This window comes from Vigna umbellata, chromosome 9 (genome assembly GCF_029865625.1).
Source record: "Vigna umbellata cultivar VRB3 chromosome 9, Vumbellata_1.0, whole genome shotgun sequence".
NCBI classification, from domain to species: domain Eukaryota; kingdom Viridiplantae; phylum Streptophyta; class Magnoliopsida; order Fabales; family Fabaceae; genus Vigna; species Vigna umbellata.
The window spans coordinates 8753412-8766883 of record NC_142173.1 but is presented as its reverse complement, the minus strand read 5'-3'; positions in this window follow the sequence as shown (position 1 = coordinate 8766883).

Below are 13472 nucleotides of genomic sequence, written 5' to 3'. Positions count from 1 at the left end.
GTTAAAACCTTTGCAAAAACAGCATGCTCTCGTTCTCCCTGCACCATGTCTCCCATTGCCATTTTCTTGCATTTTTCACCGCTCTCTACATTAGTTTTTTTTTTCAAATTTTGTTCTAAATGGGTGATACGTTGCCGTTGAAGGTATCAAATTAATACTACTTTTCAGGCAACTTTAGTATTGCGAAGTAGTATTCAAGAAAGTAGATAGGGTTAAAGTAACCCTGAGTCGTTTCCCAACGAATACGGAATTGCCTTTTAATATTTGAATCTTATGAATGTAATGCAATGTTCAAGAATAAAAATGATGTTTGGAGAAGGTTTAAAGACCAAATAAGAATCTTAAAAACGATTATAATGAAATAGGCTAATTCCACTACTTTTCCAAGATAGATTCATCATCGATTATTCACAGATAATTGTTCAATTGATTATTATTTAAGTTTCAAATTAATTAAAGTACATTCTTAATTAATTTGAGGGCGATCATGCACTTAACCAAAGTAAATTCTCTATTCACAATGAATTCAACCAAAGTACATTCTCAATCAAATCCTATTGTGTTTAATCATGTCTATTCTTAAATCGCCTAACCAAATTAAAAACTAATCAATCAAAGTAAATTCTCAATTGATTATAGTTGCAATTATTACTAACAATCAAAGTACATTATCAATTGATAGTAAAAACCATTTAATCATATGAAAGTTCCTAAATTAAATCAAAGTAAATTCTCAATTTAACCTAGAAACCCTAGAACTCACATAATCAATATGCATGTAGATTGAAAAACATTATGATGCAAGAATCTTTGCTTTTAATTTGATAGAGATATGAAAGACATAGAGAGAGAACAACTTAAAGCTATAATCAAAATAAACAATTGCATTAACTCAATCTAACCTCAGAATCCATAATGGAATTACAACAGAATAGCCCTTGATACTTAGCTCTCCATGAATGGAGTTGAATACAAGATGAAATAAGAGAGAGAGAGAGAGAGAAGTGGTTAATGAATGAATGAAGTGCAGTCCTTTTCTGCCTCCCTTGGGTCTCTTTATATAGGGCTTGATTGGGCTTGGACTCTGAATATTCAGTTGACAGAATCTTTTATCTTATATCTTCCAAATAACTAAAAGATTTATATAATTATAACATTATTTGGAAGATATTTTCTATTGATATTCCCAAATTAAATTAATTCAACAACTGAATTTTATCTTTTAGCTTTTCTAACTTTCCAAAATTGCACAAATGTCCTGAAATTTCTTCTATCTGCACTTTAGCCCCTTCAAAATTGTCCAAAATTGGACCAGAACCCTTGTTGACCAGCTTTGACCAGATTCAAATCTGTTGACTAGTTTTTACTAAGGAAGGACGCGACCAATGAGAGCTTGCCACGTGGCAGCCCTCTTTCTCACCCAATTAGGGTTTCAGATTGGGAAAGGGCTTCCCCCTTTGCTCCTGCAGCGGCTGCTTTGCTTGGGATTTTTCTACAAGTTGCTGATGATGCTGGCAGCGACGGCTTTGACGGTGGAGGACGTGGTTGAAGTCTCGCGGTGGCTGGTTCGTGTTTGATGGTGGTGTCGCGGCGCGAATAGGCGACGTCAAGGTGGTTTCGCTGTTGGCGGCGTAACTGGATGCAGTTGCGACGACCTGCGTTTTGCAGAGGTAAGGTTGCTTGCGGTGGAGTCATGGCGGCGCGACATGGTGGAGCGATGATGTTGCTCACGGTGGAGGTTGGGCGATTTGGGTGGTAATGGTTGCGCGTGGAAGAACTCACTATGGTGGCCGTGGAAACGAAGAAAACGATGAAGTCGATGGCACGATTCTGCGGCATTGGTTGATGGCGAGACTCTGTGGTGGCCTGTAGTGGCGCGGCGGCAGGGTGGTGGAAGAAGGTGATGTGCGGGATGTGGTGGCTGCCATGAAGGATAGCAGTGTGGTGCGCGACGGAGGAGGAGAGTGACAGAGGGCTTGCGGCTCTGGTTTGGGGTTGGCTGCCGAGAAGCTCGCGAGGAAGAAGATGGTGGCTGACGACGTGATTGTTTGGATCTGCGGGGTGGTGGCGCGATGATGATGGCTGCGACGACGCATGGCCTAGCGGAAGCGGAACGACGACTCGGGTTTCAGTGGGTGAAAGATGATGATCATGTGTTAAGGCTGAGGTGGCGTGTTCTGATTGGTTCATTAGTGAGTGCAAGGATCAGTGGTGTGACATCATCTGAGTGGTTCAATCTGTTAGTGGTGGACTGCCACGTGGCATGATCTGGTGAAGTTTGGCTTAGGAAGGGTATGGGTAGGGAAGTTTAGGAGATGTATTTAGAATAGGATTACTGTTTGGCTTAGTATTGGGCCTGGTTAAGAGAAGAGGAGTGTATGTAGGGAAATTGGGAGGTGCAAGGGTAAAAGTTGTCTGTTTGGCCTGTCTGTACATTATTTTCCAAATAAAACCTGATTTTGGGCCTTAATTTGTAATTTAGACCAATAAAGCTTTAATTTCAGCTGCACAAATAAATATTAGAAAATCCAAGAATAATTTATGTGCTACAACTCGCTTTTTACGTCTCTTTAATTCTCAAACCCAAAATTCCAATCATCACAAGTTCATTTTAAATCAATCATTTAAGCACATGAATCTCATCAAAAATTTTAATTTTAAAGCATAAATGTGGGCATAAATATGCACTCATCAATGGGTTTAGACTAAGAACCCTAATAAGAAAACTCTTCCCCATTCTCTTCTCTATTCCAGCTAACGTGAGAAACCAACTTCTTCCTCTTTTTCTTCTCGCGGACCACCCAGTCTTGGGGTCGAGAAATTCTACGTCTCGAAGAGAGACAATGACCTCAAGGCGGCGAGAGTAGCGGCACTGTAGAAGCGCGACTCAGGCGTGCTCTCGCCTTCGATGGTGGTTCGTGGTGGACTTTCCGGGTCCTTCGTTGCGCTAGTATACCTTCTCCTTTTCTCTTTATTTTTCTAGGTCGCGATGCAAGAGGAGGTAGCGCCACTCTCTTCTTCCCCTTTTCCCTATTTTTCTTTCGTTCTGGTTCAAGCGTCGTAGGGAAGGTTTTCTTTTTCGGCGTCTTAGTTGGCACTCTCGTGCTGGTGGGATCGCGAAAGCTTTCTTCCTTCGAAGCATACCCGGGTTCGGTTCTGATCGAGCCTAGGTGACAACGGCATCGCGGTGGCGACAGAAGACGACGATGACGTGTCGTTAGTGACCTCCGCCAATGACGACGAGGATGAAGGGCTGAGTATCCGGTGATGGCAGCATAAAAAATGACACTGTTATTTTGGTGGTGTTGATTTTGCAATTTAGGGTTTAGGTTGTTCTTCAATTTTGGGGGCTTCTGTTATGATGAACTGATTTCTTTTGTGATTTGAGATGTAGGGTTTCATTCAAATTGAATTTGGGCTCTTTCTTGTTATGGTGTTTTAATCTTGTAAGTTTGGTTAAGATTGATGGTTGGGATATGAGTTTCGTCTCTTAATTTGGGGTTTCCCGTTCGTTATTTGATTTTTGGTTGTTCTTTGGTTACGCAAGTGGTGGCAAGGGAGGCGCTGATGGTGGTGGCCATGGGTGTCAAGGTGGCCGGCGTTGACAACTTCTTTTTGGCAGACTGGGAGTGAACCTTTTGGGCCAAGAGCTCAACGATGTATTTTTGGGTTTGGTTGGCAATTTAGAGTGCACGTGATTTTAAAAAAAAAAATACAAAAGGCTTTGACATCGGTTCTAGCCTGAACCGCTATCATAAGCCCATGTTATTACCTCGGTTGAATTGAGGTAATAACCCCTCTCTCCCCCCCCCTTCTCCCTCTTTTTTCTTTTTTTTTCTTTCTTATTACTTTAGGTGCAGGGGAACCGAAGCAGAAACCTTTGACATATTACCTCGGTTTGAACCGAGACCTAAAGACCCCCACCTTTTTACCTTGCTGGTATATTCCTCGATTCGAAATCAACCGTTGTCGTTTCTCTTCGCTGCACTAGTGATAAGGAAATCAAATAGTGTCGATGGTTAATATGGGTGAGTGTTGGCTTAACGGATATTATTGAGAATGTGTATTGAAGTGTGATGTGAACATAAAGTTATCTTTTCCCTTGGAATTTTGTCGTTTGAGTGAGTTTTTGTATTACGATATGAGAAGGAGATTGGGTCTCATGTAGAGACAAAGATTTGAGTGTCACCTCTCCTCTTGCACGAGGAAAGAAAGGGTTGGATGTCTCGTCCAAACACTTCGGCTCATGTTGAGTATAGTGCACCGATGTGCGTAGAATCGATGTTTTTACTCGTTAGTCTTTACATGAGATCCTGTTTTGTGAAATAGGTTGGGACGACAAACTGCAAGAAAACGACATTGGTTTATGAATGGATTGGTTGAGATATTATTTCTGAGTGAAGATATGATGTTATGACTCGTTATGGTTTGTGTTTAATATTGTTTTATTGTGTTATATGATATGATATCATTTTTGGTTGCTCACTCTTGTATGTTGTGGTTGTGGTTTCCACCTACAATGATCGTACTTGTATGGGAGTAGATGAAGTTGCAGATGGTGCTGGAGTGCAGTAGACTAACGATAGGAGGGAAATTAGTTCTTCAGGGATTTTATTGACTTTGTTATTTAAATTTCTTTTCAAATTTGTTGTTTCGGTAAAATTTATGTTTGTATTTTTCACGTTTTATAAGAACAACATTTATGTTTTGTGATTTTTGCTTCCGCGATACTATTGGAATAAAGTTTCTGAATATTCAAAGTGAACGATTTTATATTAAACTACGTAAGAAAGTATTATTCTATTTTACATGTAGCCTCCTTGGGGTGTTACATTCTTCACATTCTCTCTTGCTCTAGCTTGCACACTCTTTCGTCTCTCTTCTTCTCTTCTGCGAGACTTCTTTATATAGACTTCCATGAGAGATAATCATTGGACAAAAGGTGACTACCCAATAGGCTTCGTAGGCTTTTTTGTACTTGGTCAAACTATGGTCTATGTAGCAAAGTGACAATGCTCTTTCACACGAATAGTTTGTACAATATTTCTAAGCTAGAAGCTATAAGGAAACATTCTACAAATCCCTTCTTATCTTTCAACGTCTTTCTAAGCTTTGTGTAGAGGTTTTGAATAAAGCTTGGAGTTGTCATTTTCGGCACAAAAAAGGAGAACATAGCATGCAAGCACAAAAGCACTTTTTCGTACATCATTAAATGTTTTATACGTTGATGGTCATAAAGCATGTTATATGTTCAGGGCACTCTTGCACATGTCAACATCATTTAATTAAAGCATCGTTTATTGGCAAATTGATGTAGATGACATGTTCTTTAAACACTTGTTTCATAGAGTTGTCTACGTAATGTTACATTGTTTATGTATGAGCAAGTTTAACGTTTAGTGTGTCTCATAGTTATCACAAATGATTCATTTTGTCAGACGCTAATAGGCTCCAACACGTTTGGATATTAACTCTTAAGCGTTTATCGTTTAACTTAGCGTTCCCTTGGATGTCTCTATATTTAAGATGCTATATCAGGATAACTACAATCATTTCATACATTGTAAATGTCTTAATCTACTTAGTGTTTCGGATAGATGATTATATTGACAAACATTTACTTTATTTAATATTATCTTTTAGCATATTTAATCGCTTAGACTCTACTTTCTATAAATAATATTTTGTTTAGTATTTTATTGATAAACTTCAAACCATGGGTTGTTAGACATTAGATGATTTTGTCTCAACAAACATTGCAAACGTGAGAACCCTAGGAACTCCATATCGAGGAAAAACTGTCTTTTCAAGAACTTGTTGACTGTTTTTGTATCATTCTCTTGACAAGTAGTTGCCTCCACCCATTTGCTGACATAACTGCAACCAAAATATACTCATTATTGTAGGAAGAAGCTAAAGGACCATCAAAGTCAATTTCCTAACAATCAAACACCTCAACTTCCAAAATATCTTGCAATGGTATCTCATTTCTTCATGAGATGCTTCCAAACCTCTATTACTTGTGACAACTCTTGGCATGAGCATGATCATCCTCAAACAAAGTAGGCTCGTAAAATCCAGATTGAGACACCTTGGTAGCTGTCATTTCTCCTTTAAAGTGAACATCATATGGTGAGTTATGATAATGCCATAGGATGAGGGTCAGTATATGTAACATCCTACAAAATAGTCTCACATAACCTCTATTGTCACACTTAGAAGGCCACCTAATGGTGCACGAACAATAATGTCATCTACTGGTTCAATAACCCATTAGATGAGTCTAATGAGGCCCAATTGGGTGTATCATTTGATCATTTATATTTTATGTGAAACAGGGAATAAAGCATATATTTCCAAACATTCATTCTTCATTCGTTAAATTTAAAAAGATGTCACAACATATTGTTCACAAATACATTAAAAGGGTCTGAGGAATAAATAAGTATATAAAATTCTATTACATTATAGGGATTTTTCATGCCATGACTAGTGGGAAACATCCACCACACCTGGTGAACCATTTATTCGTACATATAGGCATGGTCATAGCAGGTGGAAACCACATATCCACATAGCAGGTGGGTACTAGGTGTTACTCAAGTCTGGATAACTCTCTTTGGCACCTATTCACTTCACCCCTTAACCACCACAATCAAACTCATTCCCCATTGAAACCCCCATCAGTGTAGTCACCACAACATCCTTAAAATGCCCACACATGTAGCATTGGAACCCAAGGTCCAGGCACTACTTAGACTTCCCAACAATGTATATGTGCAACTGCCTCAAACCACTCTATTTGGGTTTGCCTTGAACCTCTTGCTCAAGCACCTTGGTAGATTTAGCCTCAACTCTATTACTACTCAGCCTCTTTAAGCCTCCAACTCAAACACCTTGGTAGTTTTGGCCCTAGCTCTTGCATTACTCGGCCTTAGTCTACACATATTAGTGACTCTACATAACCATGGCATGAGTTCAAAATTGCTTCTCCCATTAATCATCTAATAAGTATCTCGTTTAGTGCTCCATTAGAATATGTTGTGTCTAACGACTAGGTGGCCTAATAGCCTAAATTGCCAAATAGACAGGGTCATCTAGTAGCCGAAGTCATCTAACAGCCTAAATTCGCCTAATAGGCGAAATCATTTAATTACCCAAGGTTGTCTAATGGGTACTACATCTAGTTTGACCCATCAGATTAACACTTGTCCATCAGATTCCACCTTTAACACTTGGTGCCTCATTTAGCCATACTCACCAGTATACTTCTACCTAAGCAATTCTAAACCCTACACCTTATCTTTGTAGTCTTGGACCCACCTATCTCATCTCTCTCTAATATACCCCTCAAAACTCTTTCTCATAGGTTTTGACTAGAGTCGCCTAAAGTTCTCCAATGAATCCTAGATTTGTAGTGCATCACATAGTGGCAAACACAACCAAGCTCAAACCATCATGCAATCCACATCCAACATCTCATACAAGTAACATCATGTTCTCATCTTAATCATACATTCTCATACGCATGACATCATGTTATCACATATTCTCATGGTTAACCACAACATCATGCATATTCAAATTCTTCGTTTCCCAATCAATCAACATAATAATCACCATAGGATTGTATCAACACATACAAGGTATGTTAACACATTCATATCAAGGAATCATTTTCACTTAACAAAACATTCAAGATAGACAAATAACCCATTTTAGCTTCCATTACCTCTTAGCACAAACCCTCCCAATCTCACAACACAACTACAAGCTTACAATAACCTCCTTTCACACATGACCTTCTCTAGCATTATGACCTAGTGAGCATAACTAGCACAAACAAAGGAGAGACTTGGAGAGAAAATAGAGAACTCAATAAGATTGAGAGAAGAGAATGTAAGAGCAATAAGACTTGTCTCTAAGCTTCCCTTGACCTAAAATAGTGTGTTATTGCCTTTCTAAGAGGATAACACAATACCTTTTTGCATGCTCTGAAATTATTCCCTAATAGAAAGCAAAACAACTCAATATTATTGTTTGATTTAACTTTTATCTTAATAAAAGACAATCAAAGTGCCAGACCATATTCTCCTTCCATATCTTTTCTCTATCCGTCAAGTGTCTTTCCTTGTCCTTATTGTCAACTTCACCCATAGCACAGAGTCTCGTCTAACGAGTCCAATCATGCATGTAGACCACAATGCATGCAACTCACACATAACATCTAACACTCTATAACATTATAACAAACACTTGTTTAACATTGGAGTAGTCTAACATCACTCAACTCATCTGATCAATGTAATTAATTACACCTTTTCTACTTCTAACTCATCTATTCTACCTATAATTATTCTTAAGGATCTTAGAGTATACATTACAAATAGAAAATCACCTCAACTCTAAAATGCTCAAACTATATGTGCAATAAGAACCTCAAACCATCACAACTCTAAAATAATAAACTATTCATCAACATTACAAATAGAAAATCACCTCAACTCTAAAATGCTCAAACTATATGTTATCACTTCAAAGATAACCAATTGTTAAATAATAAGGAGAAATATTTTAACTAAATATAAAAAGTATAGGATATAATGTTTTAAAAATCTCATGTCCACATGGTAAGAACAGTATTTGTGGGAAAATATCTTTTTAACAACTTTCTTTTGACAACTTTTTTACAACAACTTATGTGGTAGATTGTGATTGATCCGTTTCAAATACACGGACCAATAAAATAGTGACACATAGTCTATTGTCAAAAAGTTGTTAAAATATCATGGTACATCTTTATGCTTATAAAATTGAAATAGTGAGTTTAATTAAAATAAAACAAATTTAATGATAGAAGCTTTCATTAATAGTAAAATGGTTTCATGACTTTGACATAATGGCATTAGTCGTGTTGCCTTAAGTGGAGGCTTCTCATTCCTGCGTCTCTGCGATGCTGCTATTGTAGCATTCAATGCTGGGGATTGGATTCTAAAACTGTAAAAATTATATGACATTAACGGAAAATATATCTCATATTTATATACTTTTAAAACTGTACTGAGTCTCAAAACTGTAATGATTATGGTGTTAAAAAATCAAAAATATATCATATTTACTTCATTCATCCAAAATGGAAAAAACATCTTACCTTACACTTACAGAAATACAAAAACAAAAAATCTTACTAAATCCATGTTTTCTTGTAAGATAAAGATTCCTCTTAGTAGTTTAAGCCAAATTTTATTTTGAGAATGTACTGATTATTACCTCATTCATAAAATATTTCATGTTTAATGCATGAAATGGAATTAAGTACGTCTTGTAGTTTTAAGATATTAGATATTGACTTTATTTAATACTATTAAGTTATAAAAAAACATATTTTTTATTATACTGTGCATTAAATAGACAACGCTATATCTTTCATTATATTTTGTACTAGAGTTTGTTCGTAAAGTAAATTTAAAACGAAAAAATAAATAAACAGGTACAATATTTTAAAAATATAAAAAATGTTTGAAAAAAAATGTAAAAAAGATAATGAAGACATATATATGTTGGGATACAAACAAAGTCTCACATAGGTTAAAAAATAAAACAGATATGAGTTTATATACATATAGATACCTCCATTAGTAAGAGGCTCTTTACAATGGTACCAAAAACAAATCGGTGAGGGTTTGGTCCAAAGAAGATAATATTTTACCAGTGTGGAGATATGTGTGTTAGTATTGATTAATATTCATCGTCAAAAACAACAACGAACTCCCAAAAAAAAATATACAAAATAATAATTTTTTCTTAACATAATTTATTTAGTATAAAAATGATTTTATTTAATATTTATATTAAAAGTTACATTAAAATATTTTAATAACATCTTTTAAAAAGTTACTTTTAAGATTACCAAATATAACTTTACAGATTTAACTTATAAGATAGATTTATACTTATTACAGTGAAACTCTACCTTATTTTTATTCAATGTAAACTTTAAATATAATTCTCTAACATCTATAGATAATTGATAATAATAATAATAATAAAGAATAAATTTTAATTTATTTTAATATTATTTTAATGGTTAAACTTTAAATTTATCTTAACTTATAAAAAATAAAATTCACAAATATTCTAAACATATTATTCAATCCGAAATAATTAACATTTTTACTTTATTTCTTTTGCGAATAAAACTTGGAATATGAACTAATGATAACAAAACTTTTGCTTTAAAGAAAAGTGGAGGGACAATTTATTTAAACATCACAGGTAAACTTATAACGTGAGAATGAGAAACTTTCAAACCATATCACTTTCGGGGGAAGGGCTTATTCTACCAACAGTACTTTATATATAAATTTCATTTTTAATCACACAATATCACTAAAGAAAATATATAATCTCAAAATAGACTGTAATTATTAAAATATAATAAAAAATTAAATAATTTAGAAATTATCAAACAAATATTGGAGTCGTCTAACACCACTCAATTAATTTGATCAGCGTAATTAAACACATTTTCCACTCTTAACTCATCTACTCTACCTAAAACTATTTCTAAGCATCTTAGAGTATACATTATAAATAAGACAATCATATAAACTCTAGAATACTCAAACCATATGTGCAATAAAAACCTGAAACTATCTCAACTCCAAAATAATCAAACTATTCATCAACATAAATAATATCTCAATAATGCGAACAGCACTACACAAGTAAAGTTCATCCAAGATAAAAGGATATAACCTAATCAATAAAATAGAATCAAATCAAAACTTGCTCAAATTAAATTGTTAAATTAATCAATTATATGATATTAATGATCTAGCAAATTAACTCATAAATCAAAATGAAGAACAACATGAATTCAACCGTCAACATCTACCTAACTAAAAACTTAAAAATAAAATTATAAATAGAGAGTTCAAAGTATTAAATACTAATTATTATACATTTATTATTATTTTAAATATGCTGATTTTAACTTGAATGTTTAATTAAATATAAAAAGTAGAAGATAAAATAGTTTTATAAATGTATTGTCCGCATTGTAAGAACAGTATAATTTATGCTTATAAAATTGACAATAGTGAGTTTAATTAAAATCAAAAAAAATTTAGTGATAGAAGATTTCTTAAACAGTAAAATGATTTCATATATTAAAATTTCAAACAGAGTTCAAACATACAAAAATATACTAAAATATATTAAAATATTACATTAATTTCAAATATATTAAAATATTACATTAATTTCAAAAAATAAACTAAAATGGACTCTTCTTCTTAATCTGAGTCAGATGTCTCCATAGACTCCACTTCAGTTGTGTCGTCTTCATCATCAGATTCACTTGTTGAGGGAGTTATGAGAGCATTGTCTTCATCTGATTTCTTGTGAATCATGATCAAAGATTTTTCAACTTTTGAAATTCTTCTTTAAAACATTCGAAATTGATCCACAAGAAATATTTCAAACTCAGTCCGTGGAGTGAAGGTAGAAGGAGTTTCGTCAACATCCTTGAACACCCAGCCATCTTTTGTTTTCTTTAGACCATTATGTCTCAATGTCGCTTTTCCTATTTCATTTGATTGGTGCACCAAATTTTTTTTCACCAATACGATCAACTTGATGATGCTTCAATACACGGTTGATAAAAACACCATATGGCAGAATATGTCCATGACTACTTGCAATTTCAATCATGTGCTCACTCATGACAGCAACCTAGTTGGTTGGTATCCGAGTTTTTATGGCATGAAGCAAAAATAAATCTGCAGTAGTTAGACGATCACGTAAACATCTTCTAGGTAGTATTACCCAAGTAAGTACAAAAGCACACCTTTTTTCTTCCATTTTCAAACCATCAAGTAGATAGGGCTTGTATACCTTTAGCCTTGTTGGACTTCTCAGATCTTCCTTATAAATTTTCTTCTTGTTGGTCCATTGGTTGAGTTCAGAATTTCTTTCATGAGACATGAAGCCTTCTGCTTTGAGACCAGTAAAAGATAGCCATATTTCATCATCAATTTTAATATCAACACCTTTCACCCGAGAGCATATAACACCATCGACAACCTTCAGATTGTGGTAGAAGACCTGTACCAAGTCAGGATAGCAATCACCGGTCATTTCTACATATTTTAGAAGACCAACATCTACAAGCCATTCTTGAAAGATAAACCCCTCCCTTCTGAATAATTCCACGTCCAAGAACTTGTGAGGGACCACCTTGAAGAGTTTTCTATAACATCCAAATTTGTATCGTTCTTCGTCATCACTGATCCACCCATTTGGACTAGCATTTCTTAGAAGGTGTGCAGCCTTCTTTCCACACCGTGAAGATGAAGAAGCCATCTGAGAATAGGATTTAGACATTTATAGGAAGGGTTTAAGAATTTTGTTTCTGACAATGATACATGATAGATTTGATCAAACTATATGACGGTTTATTTGCCTGCAGAAGTATTTATTTTTAAACCTTGAAGTTTATTAACTTTTAATTTCCCTCTTAAAGTTTGTCGTCGAATTTGATTTCTATTCGACGTCCTATATCTATAGTGTAGGTTTTCAAAGGGTAGTTCCAATGGATCCGAAACTGTATATAAAGAAAACACAGGAACAAGAAACTACATTAAAAAACACAGGAATTAAATAATAAAACCAGAAAAACAATGGAGAATGTTTTTGAAATTCATAAGTGTTAACATTTTCCTCAGGATTTTACATGAACAAGAAACTACATTAAAAAAAACAGGAATTAAATAAAAATAATAGAAAATCAATGGAGAATGTTTTTGAAATTCATAAGTGTTAACATTTTCCTCAAGATTTCCACCATGCCTTCATCGTTAATAAAGAAATGTCATCGTTTAGTAGAGGAATTGATGGCGGTCCTAAGGAAAAAGTTAACATGAATTTGGTTACGGAAGCTCTATAGTGTAGGTTTTCAAAGGGTAGTTCCAAAGGATCCGAAACTATATTTAAAGAAAATGCTGGGAGCCACTAATGCGCCCAACTACTCCAGTGCCCATCAAGTCAATCCTTATATTGTCAAAGAATAAAACGTCGAAACTTGTAGAAATTCGTCGTTGCTAAAATTATTTTAATAGGATATATAAGATTGAAAATTATATTGTCAGATTTCCGCATAATAAAACGTTGAACCCTTTAGAAATTCGTCGTTGATGAAATTATTTTATTGGGATATATAATAAGATTGAAAATTATATTGTTAGAGTTTCGCATAATAAAACGTCGAACCCTTTAGAAATTCGTCGCCCATCAAGTCAATCCTTATATTGTTAGAGTTCAACTTCAACCGCATAATAAAACGTCGAACCCTTTGGAAATTCGCCGTTGCTGATATTATTTTATTGGGATATATAAGATTGAAAATTTTAGTTGGGCCTGAAACTGATAAGATTTGATGCACAACATTATAAATACTAGATTTGAAAACG